The sequence below is a fragment of the Anopheles darlingi genome, chromosome 2 (assembly GCF_943734745.1).
Source record: "Anopheles darlingi chromosome 2, idAnoDarlMG_H_01, whole genome shotgun sequence".
Classification (NCBI taxonomy): Eukaryota; Metazoa; Arthropoda; class Insecta; order Diptera; family Culicidae; genus Anopheles; species Anopheles darlingi.
Genome location: NC_064874.1, coordinates 72523557 through 72543556, shown reverse-complemented (window position 1 = coordinate 72543556; position 20000 = coordinate 72523557). Strand labels below are relative to the sequence as shown.

Genomic DNA, 20000 nt, shown 5'->3' with positions numbered 1-20000 from the left:
CTTCCTAAATGTGCGGAGCTTACACGTATGACACCTATTGGTTGGGAGGTCTCCACATGTGTGTTTTACTTAGTTCAAGCTCTTCAATGCACATCGGGGACCACGCGTTTAATCAAAAGAAAAGAAATGCATCCTCAGGCAGACGATCGCCTTTGGCGCACGATCTTCACCACACTGTGGATCACGGGACGCTTTCACACGTTGTCCACAGTGCCACTAGCAGCGGTCGACGATCGTCAAGCACATCGACTATAGCGTGCATCCAAGCGCACTACCTCATAGATGACTCAAAATAGTATATTCAGCAGGCGATTATGTTCCTACGAGTGCTCGGAACGTGATAAGTCTCGCATTATAACTGAGCGTGGAACGTTCTACTAGGAAAGGTTGCCAGTAATCCTAAACTGAGGAGACTTGAGGAGGTCGATCTCCGTATGACTTTATCCCGAATTTGGGGCTCTTTTTTACTAAAATCTGTCTCATCCATCCTGGATGCGCGGTCTCGCTTATCTTGCAGCCTGCTGAATCTGGTTTGAGTTTGCGCCTCTGGTTTGAGCACACGCACCGGCTTTTTTTGAAGCTGTAGCGGTAAGGAAGCTGCCGCAGAGAGGTGTACAGGAATTACATAGGTATTGCAGAAAGATTGCTGGGTAGTTTCGCAACATGGTTGATAATAGCCCATTCAGCTTTGCCACTGTCGCGACACTTGCCTTTGCATTTGGGAGATGAAGCAAGACTTCATGGAAGCACAGAGAAGAACTCAACGCACAGGTTCAAGGACAGTTTTACTGTGTTGAAGGAGATCGCATTTACCAGTTCCGAGAATCCGGTCCTTGCCATAGCAGAATACATCATTAAAAGGACATTTGAAGCCCCTTCCCCATATCCTTATTTTCAAAATCACGAGGGAAGGGTTACTCTTTACATGAAAAATTATACTTTTTCCAACAAACCCAATGATAGTTGGATTTTAACGACGGATTTTGAGCTGGTGAAAGTCGTTTCAATAAACGAACGCACAAAAATGATAACAGGAAGAAAGTGACGACTCTTTGAAGAGTTAAAGTAACGGCAAATTCAAATAAACGATCAGTCGAAACAAAAAACAATAGAAACGATACAACGAACGAAATAAACGATACAACGAATAACTAGATAAACGATATAAAGATACAACGAACGAAATAAACGATACAACGAACGAAATAAAAAACGATAATTTTTCGGGAGCATTTTTCTACGACCCATGTGACCATGAGAAGAGTTTTTCTATCACTCACTATGAAAAAAATTAGTGAGCTCGCTCACCGCCATACTGAGAAGGAAGAAAGCGAACGACCCTCTTCGATTCCATAGTGAGCAAACGTGGAAGCCTTTAGGAAGCCGCCCAGTGTGCAATGAGTCCCAGATAACAGTGAGACGATCTTCTCACTATAGAAATGCTGTAGGCTCGCTGTAGTCTCGCTCTACCCCGCCGGCTAGAATCGAGTACGAATTCGAGCAGTCCCTGCATAACCTAAGGTTCGATCCCTGCATAGCGGTAATGGTAAATGCTCCTTATGCAGGAAGCGCCGATCGTCACTCATTCTCGAGCAGTTCTGCGCCTGTATTAGTGTCATGCACGTCGTAGTGGTGTGCGTGTGATGGTACCCCCTAGGTTCATCCCTCCCTTCCCAGCGGGCAGCTTCCCCTCTCGGGTGGGGAAGTCGATGAGCACCGTAGTGCTATCCTATTTTGGCTCGAGGCAAATTTCCTTTCCTTACTCGCTCTTCGCGCTTTTATTAGTGCTGCCCTCTTTTCGCTCAAGACGGATTTTTTTCCTGTCTCGTTCTTCGCCGATTCCGCGAGAGTCATCCGTGTAAATACGCGCGGTGCTCTACGCGAATGCATCTGTATGCGATCGAGTTTGAAGCGTAAACCGTACTGGATCTTGAGTAGGCTGTGGTTAAAAAATCAGTCAGTGATAGAATCGAGCCGTGTTAAACGTTTTCCGAAAACGTAACGAAAACGTTTTCTGTACGTGCATCTTCGGGGAAGCGGAATAGTTTTGCGGTGAGTAAGAAGTGCTTGTGAACAGTGACAACAGTGGTTTATGTGTTACAAAAGCGATTAATATCTTTTTTGTGTATACTTTCAGCTACCTCCGCGTCGCGAGCTGTGAGCCATGGAAGAGCAATCGCATGTCCTGCTCTGCCGCCTTACACGACCAACGAAGGAAGGATTGGGGGAGTTGAGTAAGTTTAGTGTTTTGAAGTGTGAAAGTGTTTTATTAAAAGTGCAAATAAAGATTTTAAAAGTGAAATTCAATCTTTTTGGACTATTAAATGCGAGCATCCGAAACGGGTTAAGGGTGCGGGGGACGGAGGACGTGGGGAGGGGTAAGAGGAACCTAGAAGGGGGTAGGGGAGAGATGAGCCTAGGGGGTACCATCACACGCACACCACTACGACGTGCATGACACTAATACAGGCGCAGAACTGCTCGAGAATGAGTGACGATCGGCGCTACCTGCATAAGTGGCATTGACCATTTCGCTATGCAGGGATCGAACCTTAGGTTATGCAGGGATTTTTTGTATGTTATGCAGGGACTGCTCGAATTCGTACTCGATTCTAGCCGGCTGGGAGGGGCCCCAAGGAACGGAGACTAGAGCGATTCGGAGACGTGGACTGTGGTTGTCTCGCTCTGTCCTATAGCCCCCTTTCTTTCTTCCTCTCGCTGCGTCGCAGGTAGAGGGGTCTACTCATTGCACACTGGGATAGTGAGCACATTTCTCACGGTGCGGAAAAAATTCATTATTCCCATACTGAGTGGTCGGGTGGTTTCTCACCGTAGTGTGCGTGTGTGGGTATGTGCGTGTAGCAACGTGTGTCCACCACGTCCGCCGTCGATTTCAGTGAGGGGTGCTTGATCCGAAAAGGGAAAATCTTTTCCGTTCTCTAAATCGTGTGGTGTTAACCTGTGGCAGTCTTCTACGTCCGGAAAGAAATCCGCCTCGAATTCGGCCACCACCCGTGGAAATCCCTCTCGCGCGACGACGACGACGACGACGACGAATCATCCGCGACCGAGCAAAATCCTTTCCGTGCAGCAGCGCCCCGTTCGGTAAAAATCTGTGACGACCAGGCACCGTCTTAATCCGTGTCCCGCAATTCGTGTGCACCGTCGTCGAATTGTGTGTGCCCCCCTCGTGGAAGAAGAAGCTTAGTAAGTGCCACCCTGCCCCAAAAAGCGAATCGTTCCGTGCGTGCGTCCGTGCGTCCGTGTTTGTGCGTGCGTACGGTCTACTTTGTCAACTCATCGTCTCCTCCGCGGCAGCTGGAAGAGTGAAATCAAGTTCCACTGGTGCAACTGCGGCCGACGATCCTTTTTACCACCAGCAGCAGCGTTTTCATCCCGTGCGCCGCGGCTCCGTCCTTTGTTCTCCGGTGTGTGTGTGCATCACGAGAAAGCATCTCTCCATCGTCGTCTCCCCACAGGGGAAGCCAGCGGAAGTGGGCCTCGTTGTGTCGTGCGGTGCAGTGCGCAGTGTCTGGTGAAAGTGTGGAGCACAAAATATTGCGAAATACAGTCGTCGTCAACGGCGGCGCCCCCCCGGTCCCGAACCCCGGTGGTCATCAGCAGGCCACAACTGGCACCCTTCCCCCAAAGGGTCACTAAACGGAAAGCCTCGGTGTAGGAGGACGCGGACGCGGGACGGTGGTGTGTCTTTTTCGACGAAAACCCGCACGGTTCCATCCCGTTGTAATCGCTAATTCAATGTGTATGGCTTTAGTGGTAAGTGTCGGGTTTCCAAATTGTTTACCACATTTATTAGACGGTTGCATCACATAAATCAGGGCCACGATATTGGACCCTTAATTGCCAACGATAATATTTACGGTCTAGTAGCGTAGGGTTGGAGTAATTTAATTCGCGTTTAACCAACCAGCAAAAGTAAGCCAAGCGCCAGGAGGCGCACCAGGCCTTAATATGGCGCCCTTTTTTCGGGGTTTTTTTTGTTAATAAGTCTTCATTTTGCCCCTTTTTTTCTTGGTATCAGTGAAGCCATTGATAGTGTTAATATGGCGCCACGCCAGCATTCTTGCGGCTGTTGTTCTGGCACTATCTGGTTATGCGTTCTGTGAACATTGCTTTAGCTTCGCTTTTTTTTTTGCTCCCTGCTTGAAATGCGGTTTACCGGTGGTCCCCCACCCTCAGCCAGCGCTTCTCCCGTTCTGGTTCAAAGTCAATTCATAATGTATTTGTGGGTGTGTCTGAATGCTGTCTGGAGTGCCAGACCAAGCTGGACGCGGTTGGTTTGGGTTCAGGGCTACAGTTAACATTAAAATTGACACTTTATCCGATGGCCAAAGGGGCGTGTGAGATGTCCTTCCTGCTATCGATCGATGGTATATCGAGCTCCTGTGCTTGTGGGATCTCCGTGGCCATCCGGGTAACCCATTTTCTCGATCCGTTAAATTTAGATCACCCAAGGCAATGAACTTTACACGCAAGCCACACGGGAGTAGGTGTCAGTAGAGACTACTATCATACAAACGCGCGCGCGAGAGTATCATAAGTGAATTTGCGGCTAGCATGATGATGATACTCCAGTGCAGTAAGGTATCGCGACGTGGTCCGTTTGGAACGATCCGGAACGAACAAAGAACCGGAATGGAACTCGCTCGCTTGCTAGTCTGCCCGGCCTGTCTATCTGGCTTATAGCACGGTCTGGTAAAAACGTTCTCTATGAATGATTGGAATGAGGAACATCGCTCCACCGCGGGCCACATACGATGGTGCGATGGTGGTTGCCCTAGAACGGACCAACGGAACGACGGCCCCATTATACTTCCTCGTTGGCTCGCGGCAGAACGTACGGCGTGTACGGCGTTCCGGTTTGTTGCCGCGGGTGAATCGCGCGGAATGGGGGGGCGCTTGCCTGGTCCACCATATGGGTTGTGGAGTTCTCTGGCTGGATGAAGCAATAAAACTAAAACTAAAGTAGTGTGGAACCTGTTTGCACAACTCGCCAAACGTCGCCAACCAGGCCAAACGTGTGTTGTGAGCGCGCTTGCAACTAGTATTGTTCGGTCAGAACTTTGGATACTACACCGAGTTGTAATAACATTCCATCAGATCGGGGTCTTTGGGTGCCGCCGTTGTTTACCTTCGATAAACATTCCGAGCAGCGATAGAGAGAGTAAGTGAGAGAGAGAGAGCAGAGGAGAACGATTTGCCCAAGGAAATCTGTTTCCCATAAATAACGGCAGTTTTGCACAAGTCATAACACAACCTGCTCGCAAAAGTGTACAATCTCTGGCGCCCTCATTCCGAGCGGTTGGGGGAGGAGTATATCCGTGTCACTGCCGCCGCCGCCGCCACCGCGTCTGTTAATTCCCTCCGTCAGCTGTTAAGAGCTGATCGGTCCTTTAGTAATCTGAACACCTAAAACCTAAACAAAAATGGAACAGTCCACGTCTGACCTGACCGCACATGATATACTTCTCGGTGTCTGATTCCACTGGTTAGTCGATATCACCAGACACAATCGCACAGGCCTACTTGGGGGCCTGGGATTCTCGCGCTTTCTCGGCTCTGTCATTCTCCGGCTCTTCACCGTTTATTTCATTTCGAATTTCGCTTGCGTTGGCCGAGCCTGGAGTGTCGAGCCCTCTCGTATCCCTTTTTGCTGAAATTACAGCATTTTTTATTCGTCTAGACGGTCTTTCCCCTTGCAGCCAGTCGGCGCACCACAGCATAGCCACACCTCGCCTCCTGTGTGCGGACGACGATCGTGTTTCGCGTCGCGTTACCCCCTTTTTTCCAAATTTCGGTCGCTCTGCTTGTACCAGCTGCAAATCATTTTTGCTTCATCGCACAGCCACCCCAGCAGCAGGCCTGTGGAACAGTGCGTTACGGAAAACGGGGACCGCTCAACCTATCGGTTGCTGCGGACTGGTCGAGGATTTAACTTTGTTTTTATTGCGCCCAATTTGTAATTTATTTGGTTTAATTTTTTATAAAATCTATCATAATATTTACAAAATTATTTGGTCTTCTCTTGCGCACTATCAGGCACTGTAGAAGGCCGTAAACCTGTGTCCGAGTCCGTCTCTTTAGATCTTGAGCGGTTTTTAGTCGCTCAACGTTCCTAACTTATTGGCCAGCTTTGGCCGTTTCGTCTTTTTGCGGTCTCTAATTTATACAAAAGCTCGTCATCATGACGTACTAAAAACAGGGGCTAAGCGCAAACGAATAAGAACAGGAAAAATAAAATGACAATTTTTATATGGTTGAAATTTGAATTTCGAGCTGGACAATACGTCCGTCCCCCTCTTCGGTGGTCTTAAATGGGATTGACTCATTCTGTTCGCAGAATACAAAGCAATTCACTAGCGCAACAGGGGCGGCAGGCAGACACAACCCCCGGCTGGTCGCCTCCTTCCGGTCGCCTTAAATTGTGCGCACGCTAACCACACAGACTGAGACACTTGGGACCGGGGGCAGGGGGCCTGGGCGGCAACATCAGCATAAAGGAAAGGCCGTCGTTCTTTTAGCTTCAAACCAACAACCACTTGAGCGCAAAAAGAACGAACGCGCGCGCTCGGAATGTTAGACGCCGAGCGAGAGGAAGAGGAAAGGAAGGGGTTGAATAACCTTGATCAGGTCATTGCCCTCCCTTCCACCAACCCACAGGATATGCTGGTGTTTGGTTACAAGCGCTTTCGGTTGGTCTGGCGGTGGCCGTTTCGTGCGTTCGCACGGCGCATCGTTCCGTTCGTTCGAGAAGATCAACCGAAACGCGATGCACCCGAAATGCTGCCCGCCCTTTCGTCGTTGGTGCAGCAGGTATCAATTGCAACGTTGTGGTTCCACCGAGAACGCCACGATGACGATCGCGAACCAAGCATTATTCTGGCATGATCGTACCGGAATGAACGGAACGAACGTAGGATTCAAAAACAGCAAAAGCGCAAGTTAAATGGTGCCAAAGAGAGCGATGCAGAATGCAGAGGCCCTGTCGTCTGCAAACCTGTAGCATAAGTCATTGACCCTCACTTGAGGAGGTGCCTGGTTCCACCTGAAGGATGACCTGATTGCGTGATGCTGGGGTTTATGAATGAAGTTCGTTCCGTGGTCAATCATGATCTTTTGCATTTCTGTTCATTGTCATTGTTCCAATGTGTTGAATCCATCGTTTTTTAATTTTTTACCATCACCCTGAGTCTTCCAGAACATGCCGGTTGTTGGAAGAAAGCATGATATTCCGCTTGACACACCTTCGCGGATCGCGCGGGGTCAGTGCTCGCCAAAAGGGTAACGTACGCTCCGTCTCTCTCTCTCTCTCTCTCTCTCTCTCTCTCTCGCTCTCTCTCACTCACTCTCACTCCCTCTGTCTGTTCAGCATTCGCTGCTGCACGCGGTACGCAGTCCGTTGCTTCCTGGACCAGGCGGACCCGAGAAGGGCTCTAGATGGGTTCGCTTCGCTGAATGCTGAATGCGTCGCTCCGTTGCATCGTTGCACCACCGTAGCTGGGCGGGCTTCTCGTGATCGTGAGAAATGCAACTCCTCTCATGGTAGGGTTGCGAATTTGCAGTTCGCCTTTGTTTTGGGTTCTGGTTCCGGGCCATGTTATAGCAAAAGGAACTGCATCAGTCGGCTGATGCAACCATGGGTCATTGTACCGTTCCCGGGTGTCTCTTTGTTGGTGCTGGGGGCATCTTGCGCAAAAAAAAGCGAGACGAGACGAATTGACCGGAGAATGTAAACAGACAGTTGATCGCACGGAGGGTAATGTTTGCGGTTGCAACTGGATATGATGGTGCCCGCTGGTTTGACGAAGCAGTAATGCCCTTTTCTGTTATTTCTTGCAAAGAGTATGAGTACATCTACTGAGAGTATCTACCATTTTTATCACAGTTTTGCTCATATTCTCGTAGGAATGTTATGATGCACAAATGCATGTAATTGTAATAATGGCATGTGTAATTTAACATGAGAAAGATTTAATTCGATTTATCTTAGCACGAGTATTGGTTTATTGAAAGACCTACAGTTGAAAGACTCGTTATCTCGTGCAGAACGAATCCAAGCACAACGTCCAAACATAACTTGTTCCCAAAAATAGAAAAATTGACGTTTCGAATGAACCTCTTCCACGAATGCCTGGCAAAGCTCATTATCTAATAAAAAAATATTGATTTTTGTTGTCGAAAATGCTCCGTCAGCGAGTTACGATAAGCACCGTAAAATATGGATTTTCTATCTGTGCCCTCCTGAGAGAGATATTTCTGCTTTAAAACGTCACTTAATATGCTATTCCTTAATGTACATTTATGGCTTAATATGCTATCCCTTAAGGAAGGTTTATAAATTTTACCTAATTAACTAAAAAAAAACACCATTTGTTCAGGCTGCTTAATAGCTTATGTATGTAAAGGTTTATTATATATGTGTTTGAACTGATCGAAAGCGTTGTACGGGCTTCATTTCTACATCGCTTCGTTGTTCATACTTTGTACGAAGATCATTTGAAATTGATCAAATGTCGTCAAAATTAATTTATGCCAGATCAATCAATTCCCTTAAGAAATACTTAAAAGGGGTCCGAAATCATTTTAATTGCTTCCTTCGCCTTTTACGGGATCCTGGTAATAATTGTTTTTCGTCGCCTAGTTATTAATAAAAAAACATTAGCATTTCGATACTCTGGCAGTAGATGAGAAAGCATGATAAAGGTATGACATTGATAATGATGTATTATCCCCGACAATTGGTTCTTAATGCAAGTTGGCTCGAACCCTTGTGTTTTTTTTTCTATTTCCCCGATAAAGACTGGTCGACTGTTATCGTCTCGCTCAAGGTAAGCCACTTGCTGTGCAACCATCTGAGAAACCATCCATCAGAGGATACTAATTGAGCCCATCACGCAACGGGTGATGACGATTCTTCCGCAGTCCCCGCCCGCGCTAGTGGTGACGGTGGCCCACAATCTATATAGATTGCTCCGGAGAAAGAGAGCCGCGCACGGCGCATCATGCCCCGGTCCTCAGCCCACGCCGAATGCGCCGCTTGGGTTTTTAACTCCCAACTCCAGCCCAAAGGTCAAATATGTTACAGGCACAAACTAGACAGAGACAATGTTGAGTGATAAAAATACCCAACGGTTTCGCCAGAAAATCGATAACAACAACGACGAAACCAACGAACGATAAGCTAGAGGCAGCGTCGTCGTCGTCGTCAGAGTCCTTGTGGCCTCGTGGCACGTTGCTGGCCTCGGAACCGCTGGCAGGCTGGCTGGCTCGTGGCGCACGGTGGTGCGCGCGCGTGACACGAAAATATGTCTTTCGGATTTTGCGTGACATTTGATAGTCTGTTAACGTAACGGGTAACGGGGCTCTCTCTCTGGGGCTTGTTTGTTTAGCCCGCGGCCAAGGATTGGCGTGGACCTGACTCTCTGCTGTGGTGGAGTGGAATTTTCATGATAAATTGCCCGCGATTGCGAAGAAGCCACCGTGCAACGGATCAACAAACAAATTAATTGTTGTTCCAAATTGCCCATTGCAGGCGGCGGCGGCGGTCGGGTGCCCTAGACCTAGCAAGGAAGGAATAAGCGGCTAGGAAGGGCCTAAACGGGGTTGTGTAATATCAACTTGCCAACGGTCAAGTGTTTGTTCATTGTTTCACATAAATTGTTTCTACTTCCTGCCTTTTTTTTGTTTTGGAGGGGACAAACTTTCGGTACCGTTTCTACGAAGCAGAAGCTTCATTGTCGCTGGTGGCTACCAATCTACCAGAGCGCCAGTGTACGGTATATTTATTTATTCCCGCATAAGATAACATTGCGCGTCAAATGCGGCTAAGGGGTGGACCGCGGGGCCAGGGAGTGAACCGGTCAAATTTGGGTCGCCAAAAAGGTAATTTTAGAACGCTGCTCGTTGCTCTGCTGCTGCTGCTGCTACAAGCGTCGCGAGCAGCATTGAGTAACCTAATTTTTAATTCCCGCAATATTGTTGTACATCTTCCGTCACATGCGCGAGGGCCTTTCTCTTGCTCGGAAATAACGCATGCGGCAGTGAAGTGGTTAGTTTGACGAATCCGCTCGTAGCAACATGTCAAACAGAAGGCACCAGCGCGCGGCAAAGGAAATTGCCCTTGACACTCCCGGTGCTGTGGTGGTCCGATGCGATGAACAGCAAACAAACGAATTGTCTCATTACGGTCGCTAGCAGCGCCAGCAGGACCAGAACACAAACCAGCAAACAGCAGGCAACAACAACAATCCAATGCAAATTTAGCAGCAAAAACACTGTAAGAAATAGCGCGAAAACCGCGAAATATCACATCTCCCCGCGTGTGTTGACGAGGAGGACGAAGACGGTTGAATGCGCACGAAACGGATTCTAGGTGGTCTAACCTAATGATCACGTTGCGTTGTTTATGATGAAGCACACGGTCGGTTTGGTGGTATGTGGACAGTTCCAGATCATCCTCTGGCATCTGCTCGATGGGATCGATGTCGCTCTGGCATGTTTAGTAGGAGCAGCAGCAGCAGGAGCGGCATTCACATGTCACGCGCACGGTCCGGTCAGCGTGACTTCATTTGCATGTAACGACTCACGACCGTAAGCGCGAATTGCGTTCTGTGATACTTGTTTCCTCCCTCGAATGCGAGAATAGAGTGTGCTAACGACCGGAGACGACGACGACGACGACGAACTTTCGTTCTGCACGTGCCCTGTAATTGGTTCATTGGTTCCGGAGGTACCTTTAAAGGCCCTTTTTTACGGGGTGTGTAAGTGCATTCCACTCCACGCAAGCTTTTACCAACAGCATGTGGGCCAAATTGATAAGAGGCTGCACTTTCCGTTCAGTAGATCACTTTCTTGTGCCTTCATCAACGTCACGTACCGGACTAGATGCAAACGTGACCCCCGGGGGACGATTGTAATGCAATGCTGGAATGTCCTCGGCCTCGTGGTGTGGCGCGTGGCACGCGTTGTTGCTCTCTCGTGTGCCAGACGACCTGCCCCTCATGCCCCATGCTGCACACCACCATGGTTCGGGTGGACGGAAGTTTGAGATTTATTTTCAGACAACAGCAACCAACACTGGTCACACTTTTGCTCTCTCGAGTGCTCTGACCGAGACCGGGGGAACGTGTCAGATTACCTCCGTGTTTCTAATTCCGTAATCAATCCCCATCACCTGTCCGTTCGTCCCGAAGGTGGTGCAGTGCAGGAGGTAGTAGTACATCAACATCGCCATTATCGTCGGTTAAGGGGTGTTGAGGTGTTAGCACGAGGCGCGAGACAAGTTCAATGTCGCATTGCTGCGCCCTCAGGTTCGTCCGGTATAATGCAACTGTCGTGACTATTACTGCGGCTGCAACCTGCGCGAACCTGCTGCGGTCATGGTGGTTCACAGCCTTGCCGCTTGTTCACGCTAATTCGTTTCATAAATATGTATGGCGCAGCAGCAGCAGCAGCAGCAGTAGATAGCAGCTCTCTAAACACTTGACGTGGGCGCGCGTGCGCTTGCGGCTCTTGCGTTGCATCTCACTTCTGATGGACAGATTTGGTTTTGTTCTGTTCGAATTTCGGCGAAAGATGGCATTCGTTTTCGGTGTTTTCCGTGTTGCTCAATCCATCAATCATCGGGAGGATAATAATTTTGGGTTTTGAGGAGAACGTGTCAGGCATCGTGGGGGGTTGGGCGTAATTATACAACCACCTCATCTGAGGGGCACATTAGCCAAATGGCCCCTCCAACCCGTAGTTCCGGTCAGTCGAATGTGTTCGGTTTCGGGCGTTCGGGGGAATGATTGGCAGCTGGTGACCGACAAACACCACTTGCACTTGTCCCGGTGCCATGCGAAATGTTCTGCTCGTGTTGCGACCTTTCGCTAGCTCGGAGAGGTCAGCAGAAGGTTTAGAGCGGCGGCTCGCTCGCGGACTGCATCTTGCTTTTGCAGCGCGCGTGTACCGCTGCGGTTGCGGTGCCCACGGTTGATATACGAGCTTTTACGAGCCAAAACATCCATTGCACCGACAGAGAGCCCCCCTTTTTGGTGCCATTAGTGTTCGAGGAGGAAGGAAGAAGGGACATTTCTGTATTCCCCGAACATTACACCATGTCAAGGTTAAGGTGATGGCATCAACTGAAATGCATTCCCCGAAGGTATAAACAGTAGATGCAGCGTTAAAAAACGACTGGCGGTGGTTTCGCTGTTTACCGGTGCTTGAGCCATCAGTTCATGGTTCGTAAACTAAGTAAGAAATTGCCCTAATGTTAACATTTCCTTTTGGAAAAAATCTATTTTTTTTATTAACGACAGCTTTTTGACTGTTCTGTTCATCCTAAGAAATGATCTAGTGAGCCTAGTCGTGTGTCATCGATCGAAATAGGGCTGTTTTTATTCAAAGGAAGAACATTTTCACACTGCCTACACCGGCCCGGTAGAATGTCTCATTTTATCCGTTCCTGGAAGGGTGTCATCGGGTTTACCCACCCACCGTTCCCGAGATGACTGTCACGTAATGCAACAAAATTGCTATGTCATGTTTACGCTTTGGTATTTGCGGTCATTTTGCCGCGCAGTACTTGACTCGACTCAATATCAGCAATTGGGTTGCTTGGTTACACAAAAAAAAACCCATAGTTTGATAACGATGTCATGATTACCGGATTCGTAGCATAATCTTTGAGTCAAAATACCCACACACACGACGTCTAACAAACATCTCGCTCGTTCCTCGGTTTCGGTTTATGGGAAACTCAATTGATTTGTTTTTGAATTGCTTTCAACGTAGGAAAGGATTTTTTTGAGTTTGAGACATTGAGACAACATTCTTGGCACGTTTGTCATCAATTCTGGGATTTCCATGTGATTTGCGTTGCCTTCATAATGGCGAATAGCATCTTCCAATTCCACTACTCCTCTCTTTGCTACGTTTTTCAGATTCCTCTTTACTCTTCCTTTCGGCAAACGATTAAAAAAATATACAAAAGCACTTTTTAGATTTTTTATTTTTGAGAAATGAGTCATGTGGATTTAACCAAATATACATAAGGAAATAACGAAATCAAGAATATGTATTTAGCAGTTTTGTTAAGCAGAAACGCACGCTTGTTGCAGGACGGTTATGGATATGTTAAAATTCCAAACCCCATTTGGACTGGCCATTCTACCCACCTTAGAGAAGCCTTGTTTCTATCTTTTTTTTTTTTGCCTTTTTTGGTGGAATGCTGGCGAGGCGAATCCCACTGCCGCCCAATGACTCATCGGTAGGTTCATCTGCCTTTATTGGTATGGTGACTAACAGCGCGGTGTGAGCTGACGCCATAAAACACTCCGGCAAGCCAAGGTACTAGATGGTACTATTGGATGTGTTAACGCGACAAAGTGCACGTACAATACATACATCCCTCTGGCGCATAGTCAGGCGATAAATGGATTCACTTGTGTTTACCCGAAAGCAAGATAGCATCCCCAGGTTCCCCAACCCCTTTTGCTAGACTTGAACAGGAGAAACCTCTTTTCGAAAGCACCACAGTGACTGTGTACAGCAGCCGCTTTGTGTCTTGTGATTCACCTATTATCATATTGAGCATCCATTGATTGACACCTCTTCCACCACCACCATTGGTTGAGAGGATGTTTGCCAATGTGTCTTCTGCTGGTGCTGTGTCCGGGTCGTGTGTATTCAGTACCCAGCAGTACCCAGCAGTCGCGTGTCGCTCATCCGCAAAAGCCACTACCGAACGGTGGTCTGTGTTTGGTGTGAGACATTTGACTCTCGACCTTGAACTCTCGCGCGCGATGATGGTGGGAGGGGCGAGGGTGCTGCGAGGTGGTGGTTCAAAGTGACCGGACGGGACGGGAGGCGCAAAATACCTATTTTCGCAACCATCGACGGCGGACGAAAGCACCGGACGAAAGAGATAACCTTTAAAGCAACCTCCATATGCTACGGCGCAGTAGTAGTACACACAACGTATGTCAATCAACAGAGGAAAGGGGGGATGGGGGGAGAGGGCGGCCCCGTCGATAGGATCGATTCGCCGATCGTTCGAGAACACTCTTCGCGCTGAGCTGAACGGCGGTACGGAGTGAGTCGGCATCGGTTTGACGGTTGCGTCTTCTCCGCGCAGAGAGACACTGACGACTGAGCGTCCGGACTGTTGTCCGGTGACGGCAACGTTCCATCATGCGTCGAACGCTGGACTGTTCGCTCACACGACTACATCGTCGAGTGAAGCGCGTCCGCCGCGCGTCGTCAGCTGGTACGGTCACGTCCGTTGCGTGTCGCTATCGGCGCGGTTGTGAGCTGCCGACGACGACGACACACCACCCTTGCGATCATGCATTATTCATAATTCGCTCGTAAATCCGGGCCATAGTAGTGGCCAGTGGCGCAGCACCGCACCACCAGAACACACGCCACGAGTTCTAGAACCCCGAACCGAAGCACAAACACACGCGATCGCTTGAACGGTTGCTGTGTTGTGACGATCGCGCTCCGGAACGCGCGCGCAATGATCACGCGCGGTCCCAGGGAGAGCTGAGGGTAGTAGATCTCCCACATATTGTCTCATCCTTTTTTTGTTATTGTTTTAGCGACAGTAGAAGAGAGAGAGAGAGAGTAAACCAAGAGCGAGATCCGCGAGCGCGAGAACCCCAGGAGTAGTGCGCATCACACGGATACCCATGCACACACGGGACCACCCCACGGGTTGACGACGAAGGCGAAGGCGTTGGCGACGAATATACTACGACGACAACAGCAACAACCACGATGATGATGATGATGACGGGGGTGATGATGACGGTGATGTCGGCCAACGGTCGGCCTGTTGAAGAATGTACAAACCCCGAGCATCAGTCGCTGATGCCGCCAACGAACCAAACGATTCATTAACACGTAGCGCGCCTGTGGCATCGGTTGTGATACGGACGCGTTCGGTATGCTCGTCGGTGTGGACACATATTCACCGTGGTATCGCAATCGCACGTTAGGGAGCAATCGCGCGGGTCTGGTTGATGCATGCCGCGTACCCGGAAGTGCCTGAAGCCTGGAGGATTAGCCACCGATCGCGGTGTGTTTGTGTACCGAGGTGTAGTTTCCGATGATTAGTGGCTCTGACTCTCACTACCTACTACCTACTACTACTGCACTACACTCTAGTGTGATGCGATGCAGTGTGATGATCAAGTGGTGATCATCAAGCTTTTGATCAAGTGTGTGACGGCACTCCAAGGCCAACAGGCGTAGCGAAAGCGTAGCGTCGGCAGCAAAATAGGCAGAATTGACGCGTTAACTGGTGCTGATTGGTGGTGGTGGGTGCACGCTGTTACCGTATCATTTCTCGGTTCGAGAACTTTCATCACAACGGCAGGTAGGCAGGCTAGCAGCCGAAAGAAGCGACCGCCGCCAGTGCGCCAGAGACCGCGCACAAAACAACGAAGGGCAGCGAGAAACAGCTGCTGCTCGAACAGAAACTACGGCGTTCCCGTAGTGGTGTTCGGTCGTGTGTGGCTGTGGCTGTGACGATCATTACGCACGCATCCTTTCCTCTTACATGATTGACAGTCGGCGGGGGCATTGTCCCAAAGCCGCAGCATCAGAACAGCAGCAGCAGAAGCAGCAGCAGAAGCAGAACCAACAGAAGGACCATAGTAAACTCTTTCGTCCCGCTCCCGGGAGAACTAGACTGAGACTACGAGTGCCACCATCACCACCGCCACCCTGGTCGGTCAAGATTTGGCAAGATAGCAGCAGCGCAATCAGTGTGCGGCAGAAGACGATCGGACAGACATTCTTCAAGGAGAGCGTTACATGAAACGATAGCCTGACAACGTCCCACTGGAGCTCTCAGTACAGATCCTCGCAAATTGAGGACAACAAAAAAAAATAGACAGCCCGGTAAATAGGTCTCTCTTGGCCATCCTACTTGCTTTGTCGTGTTTGGTGTGTTGTGCTGCTGGTGGAAGGTGTTGTTTTTAGGATCCACTTCGAGTGAACACAGGACACTTGTCCCCTACACGGCAGTGTTTCTGTAAGTTTGTGCCCGGGGCAATGAAGAGAAATGTTTCAAGCATATACCGAAGCGGGGCCATAATCATCATCGCACGCGCAGCGCAACGCGGCGCAGATAACAGTAACATCGCTTCTCTATGAATGGTGAACATTGTTGCTAATTGGTTGGTGTGCTCCTCCTGTGGCTGGCGTGTGCGCAGCTCGAGAGCTTAACGATATCCTATCTGCATCGTCGCCTGTGATGGCGAAACACCTTTCCAGTCCAGTAAATACTGTTGGGTCTCGGTCTGGCGCTGGCGCCCTGTTCATGCCAGTGCAGTGAAGTTGAAGTGGCTCGGATTTTTTGGCGCAGCGACGCAACGGTACCGTCCAGAGATATTACGGGCGCGGTAACCAGCGAACGGTCGTAATGAAAATTACCTTCCCGCAATTATTATCTTATCATATACCCAAAAAGAACTGCGGATGACATTCCTGCTGCTGATGGTGCAAAGGGGGACAGAAGGCGGGGAGGCGGGGTAGCGTTCTCACCCAACCTTCTTATCATTTTGTCCCCCTTTTGGTAGATAATATTGCGACCAGCGTTTAACAGTAACTGTGCGTCGGAGGGGCGGACTGCTGAGTGTGTAGCGGCGCCATTGGAGGCGCAATCTATTTTCATGTCCTCAAAATTATCAGATGCATCATATGATGGCCAACCGAGAGAGAGACGGAGCAATGCACAAGACATCCGATGCACAACAGATGTCACTCGACGGGTTTTGACAAGAAAGCGCCGCGGGGTCGCAGCAAAACGGACGCGGGACGCGAAGCGTTTATGGTGTATGGTGTGCCAACTGTTGGCCGTGGCGTTGGCGTATCGCGTTTCAAACGATCCGGGGTGCGGCAAAAGAACACTCGACACAAAATTGCGAAGAGAGAAAAAAAGGGGGAAAAAAACGCAAAAATAAATGGGAAACGCGCAGTAACGCGACGTCGATCGTCGATCTTCGCAAAGGTGACCCAGCTGTGTCTACAGGATCGATCGCACACCGACCGTGTACCGTGTGTGCCGTCGTTGTGTGTGTATCCGTTGTTTTTGCGGACGGGCACCCCGGATTGGCGGTAAAATGGAAACGGTGGGGTCACGAGCGACTCACCAGTGCGATTATCCATTTTCGCATCGCAGTCTCCGCTACAGAAAACCACAAGACCACGACCACGCCCGGTACGTTGACACCGGGCATCGGAGTGAGGTCAGTTGGAAAACAACACACACCGTCACCGGCACCGGTTCGGACCACCCCAGACCGGACCCGGACCCAAACCCAAACCCAAACCCAAACCCAAACCCAGACCGTTCGCATCTAGCTCTCTTTCGTATAGTGTTGCTTACTGGGGCGCGAAAACCAGGGCCGGTTCTTGCGCTCTCGATTTCGTGCAGGCGGGGACACAGCTGCGAGCTAAATTTACTCCGTCCGACAGCGAGTTTCCATTTGACCGGGGCCTATCGTCGTCATTGCTGGCGGACAACGTATCCGACGTGATATGGGGCCGCGCAGTTTGATATTTTTCATGTTTCTCGCTTTCTGTTTAGGTCAGTAACGGGGCCACAGGTTGACCCGCGCTAATGATGGCCGCTCGGAGTGATCTCTAACGATCCTCTAGAAAACGGTTACTCTGATGCCTCATAAGTTTACAAACACCTAAAGGACATTATTTTGTCCTTTTCTGTATATGAGCATAATCCTTTTGCGCTCACAAAACATTTCTAGAATGCGCTAAAATTCATTAAAAGAATCTTACCAACCGGACAACAATAATAAAGCAGTTTTTAGCAACTGCATCAATGTTGTCGTACATGATTCAGCGCACCGAGCTTAATTTTGAAAAGGATTTTCTCCAAAGTTACGTTCTTTCGGTTTTTTTGGTTTTTTTTTTTCATTCTCATAAATATAAATATTAAATTCATCGCAAAATCTCATTTATATTTTAATAGTTTTTGGAAAAAGGAATATAAAAAATGCGATTCTTCCTGGAGAATCATTTTTTATGGCATTCTTGGATGTTTCTTCACCATCACCATCGAATACTCTTCAACAGTTTAAATTAATATTACTCCCTCCTTAAATGCCAACATTCTTGCTGGCAAGAACTCGTAAACAGTTTGTAGAATCACTGGCCATTAGCTGCCGTTATCACGGACTGCCGCCGCCGCTCCACAATGCCTCCGAGGACCCTGTATGATTCATCATTTGCGTCATAAACGTTGACCGGCCGCGTTGCCTGATGTAATTCAAGCCCCGTAGTGTTGCGATTGACGCATTAAAGCAGCAAAGATGCACTACTCCCGGTTCGCTGTCGGGGTCGGGGGTCGGAGGGGGGTGTATAAAATGCTTCGTCAACATTCGCGGGGAGACGACAACTAACTCCTCTGGAGCGAACTCTGATGTTTACGCCATCACAGAGCCGTAGTAATTAAATTATAAACCACCTTGCCACCCGCCACTTCGTTACCATTGCTCATCTAAAAGCTTCGTGCTTCGAGTTCTTCGAGCTTTTTTGTGTTTCTTCCATGTATCTCCCCGGGGGAGGAGGGGGTTCGAGGCGCGAGGAAGTGATTTCCGGTGAGCAACAGTCGTCCGTCCTTGCGTTTGGCCGTGGCCTGCAACATGCCAATCTACGGATGCGGAACCGTTTTGATCGACGACGGAGGTGGGGAAGAACACAGAGACATAGAGTGCATCCAGTCCAGTTATAATTGGATCGGGTTTATCTCGTTAGAGGCTGCTCTTTTTCACTTTATTTTAAATAGATAGAGCGAATCGGGTGATTGGTAAATTCCTTCGTAATCAGTTTTACTGATGATGACGATTGGTCAACAAGCAAGCAAGCTCTCGGCTCGGCAAGCAGCGGCCCAAGTGCATGTCAATTACACCAGCACCAGCACAGCCGGCCACCATTCCTCCAATCTTCGTCACGATTCTGCGAGATCGGACATGACTGACCGATTAGCAGCGGGAGCGGGAGGGTGGCAGAACTTACGAGAACATACCGGTTGCATGCTGTTCAGCGTATTTGCGTTCTTCCGTTCGCTCGCAATGGAACCAGCGCACCGCACCGCACCGTATCGTTGTAACGATAATTAAAAACACAATGCCAACGGAACGGGGAGGATTGGTGGTGGCTCCTTCGAGCAGAGAGGAGGGGACGGAGGAGGGTTGATTGTTTGCTAAAATGAAATGTCCCATTCCATCACCATCCCCGTACAACACACACACAGTATGGTACGAGGAGCGTTCGATCCACCGGCGTGTCCAAGTGTCCCCTTCGAAGCGGTGGGGGTGTATTTTGTTCTGACGTAAACGGTGGACGACGGGGGTGGTGCTGGTACTCACGCGGTACAACACTCGCGACTCGTTTTGCGCAACAATCCACCGCGCCCTACGTGTGTGTGTGTGTGTGTGTGTGTGTGTGTTTGTTGGCGCCAAGTGCAAATCGTTCGAGCGATAAGATAGGAAGCCGCTCTGGTACACGGGTCCGCACCGAGCCACGGAATGAAGGTATTCGAAACGACGACAACGACGACGACGAAGGCGCATCATCATGATGCACTTACAAGCTGCGGCGGAAACATATTGCCGTTAGCCACCAACAATCCACCTGCGGTTGACACTGATGAGATGTATGTGTGTAAGTGTGTGTCCTGGTCCGTGGGCCACCGGGCGCGTGACACAGGTTGTACCTTCTCCCGCGGTTGCAACCTTGCCGCAGCCGATAAGGAAAGACTCCAGCGAAAAGCAGGAAAGAACGATTTTCACGGTCGATTGCGCCAACCGATTACTGCCTTCGGCATCGGGAAATGGGGCCAACAAGCCAGCCTTACATCAAATGCAATTTGATGGGGCAATCGATAATCGGTAACCGATAATCGGGTGGGGTAGTAGTACTTCTACAACACACCCGTTACCCCGGGACGGGTTTCCCCCTTATAA

At 49.4% G+C, this 20000-nt stretch overlaps 1 protein-coding gene across 6 annotated transcripts in view; it reads left to right on the top strand.

Annotated features, from left to right (window-relative positions):
- The first annotated feature begins 2885 nt into the window (after positions 1-2885).
- The window catches only part of LOC125960153 (PRL-1 phosphatase), a 23709-nt gene continuing 6594 nt past the window's right edge, over positions 2886-20000 (top strand). The window contains exon 1 of one of the 6 annotated variants that reach the window (XM_049693368.1): positions 2886-3777. The gene's annotated coding sequence lies outside the window, so the exon portion shown is untranslated. Of the gene's footprint in view, positions 3778-14561; positions 15913-15939; positions 16046-19715; positions 19926-20000 lie in introns of those variants that run through there. The other 5 variants (XM_049693372.1, XM_049693367.1, XM_049693373.1 and 2 more) reach the window with 5 other exon arrangements.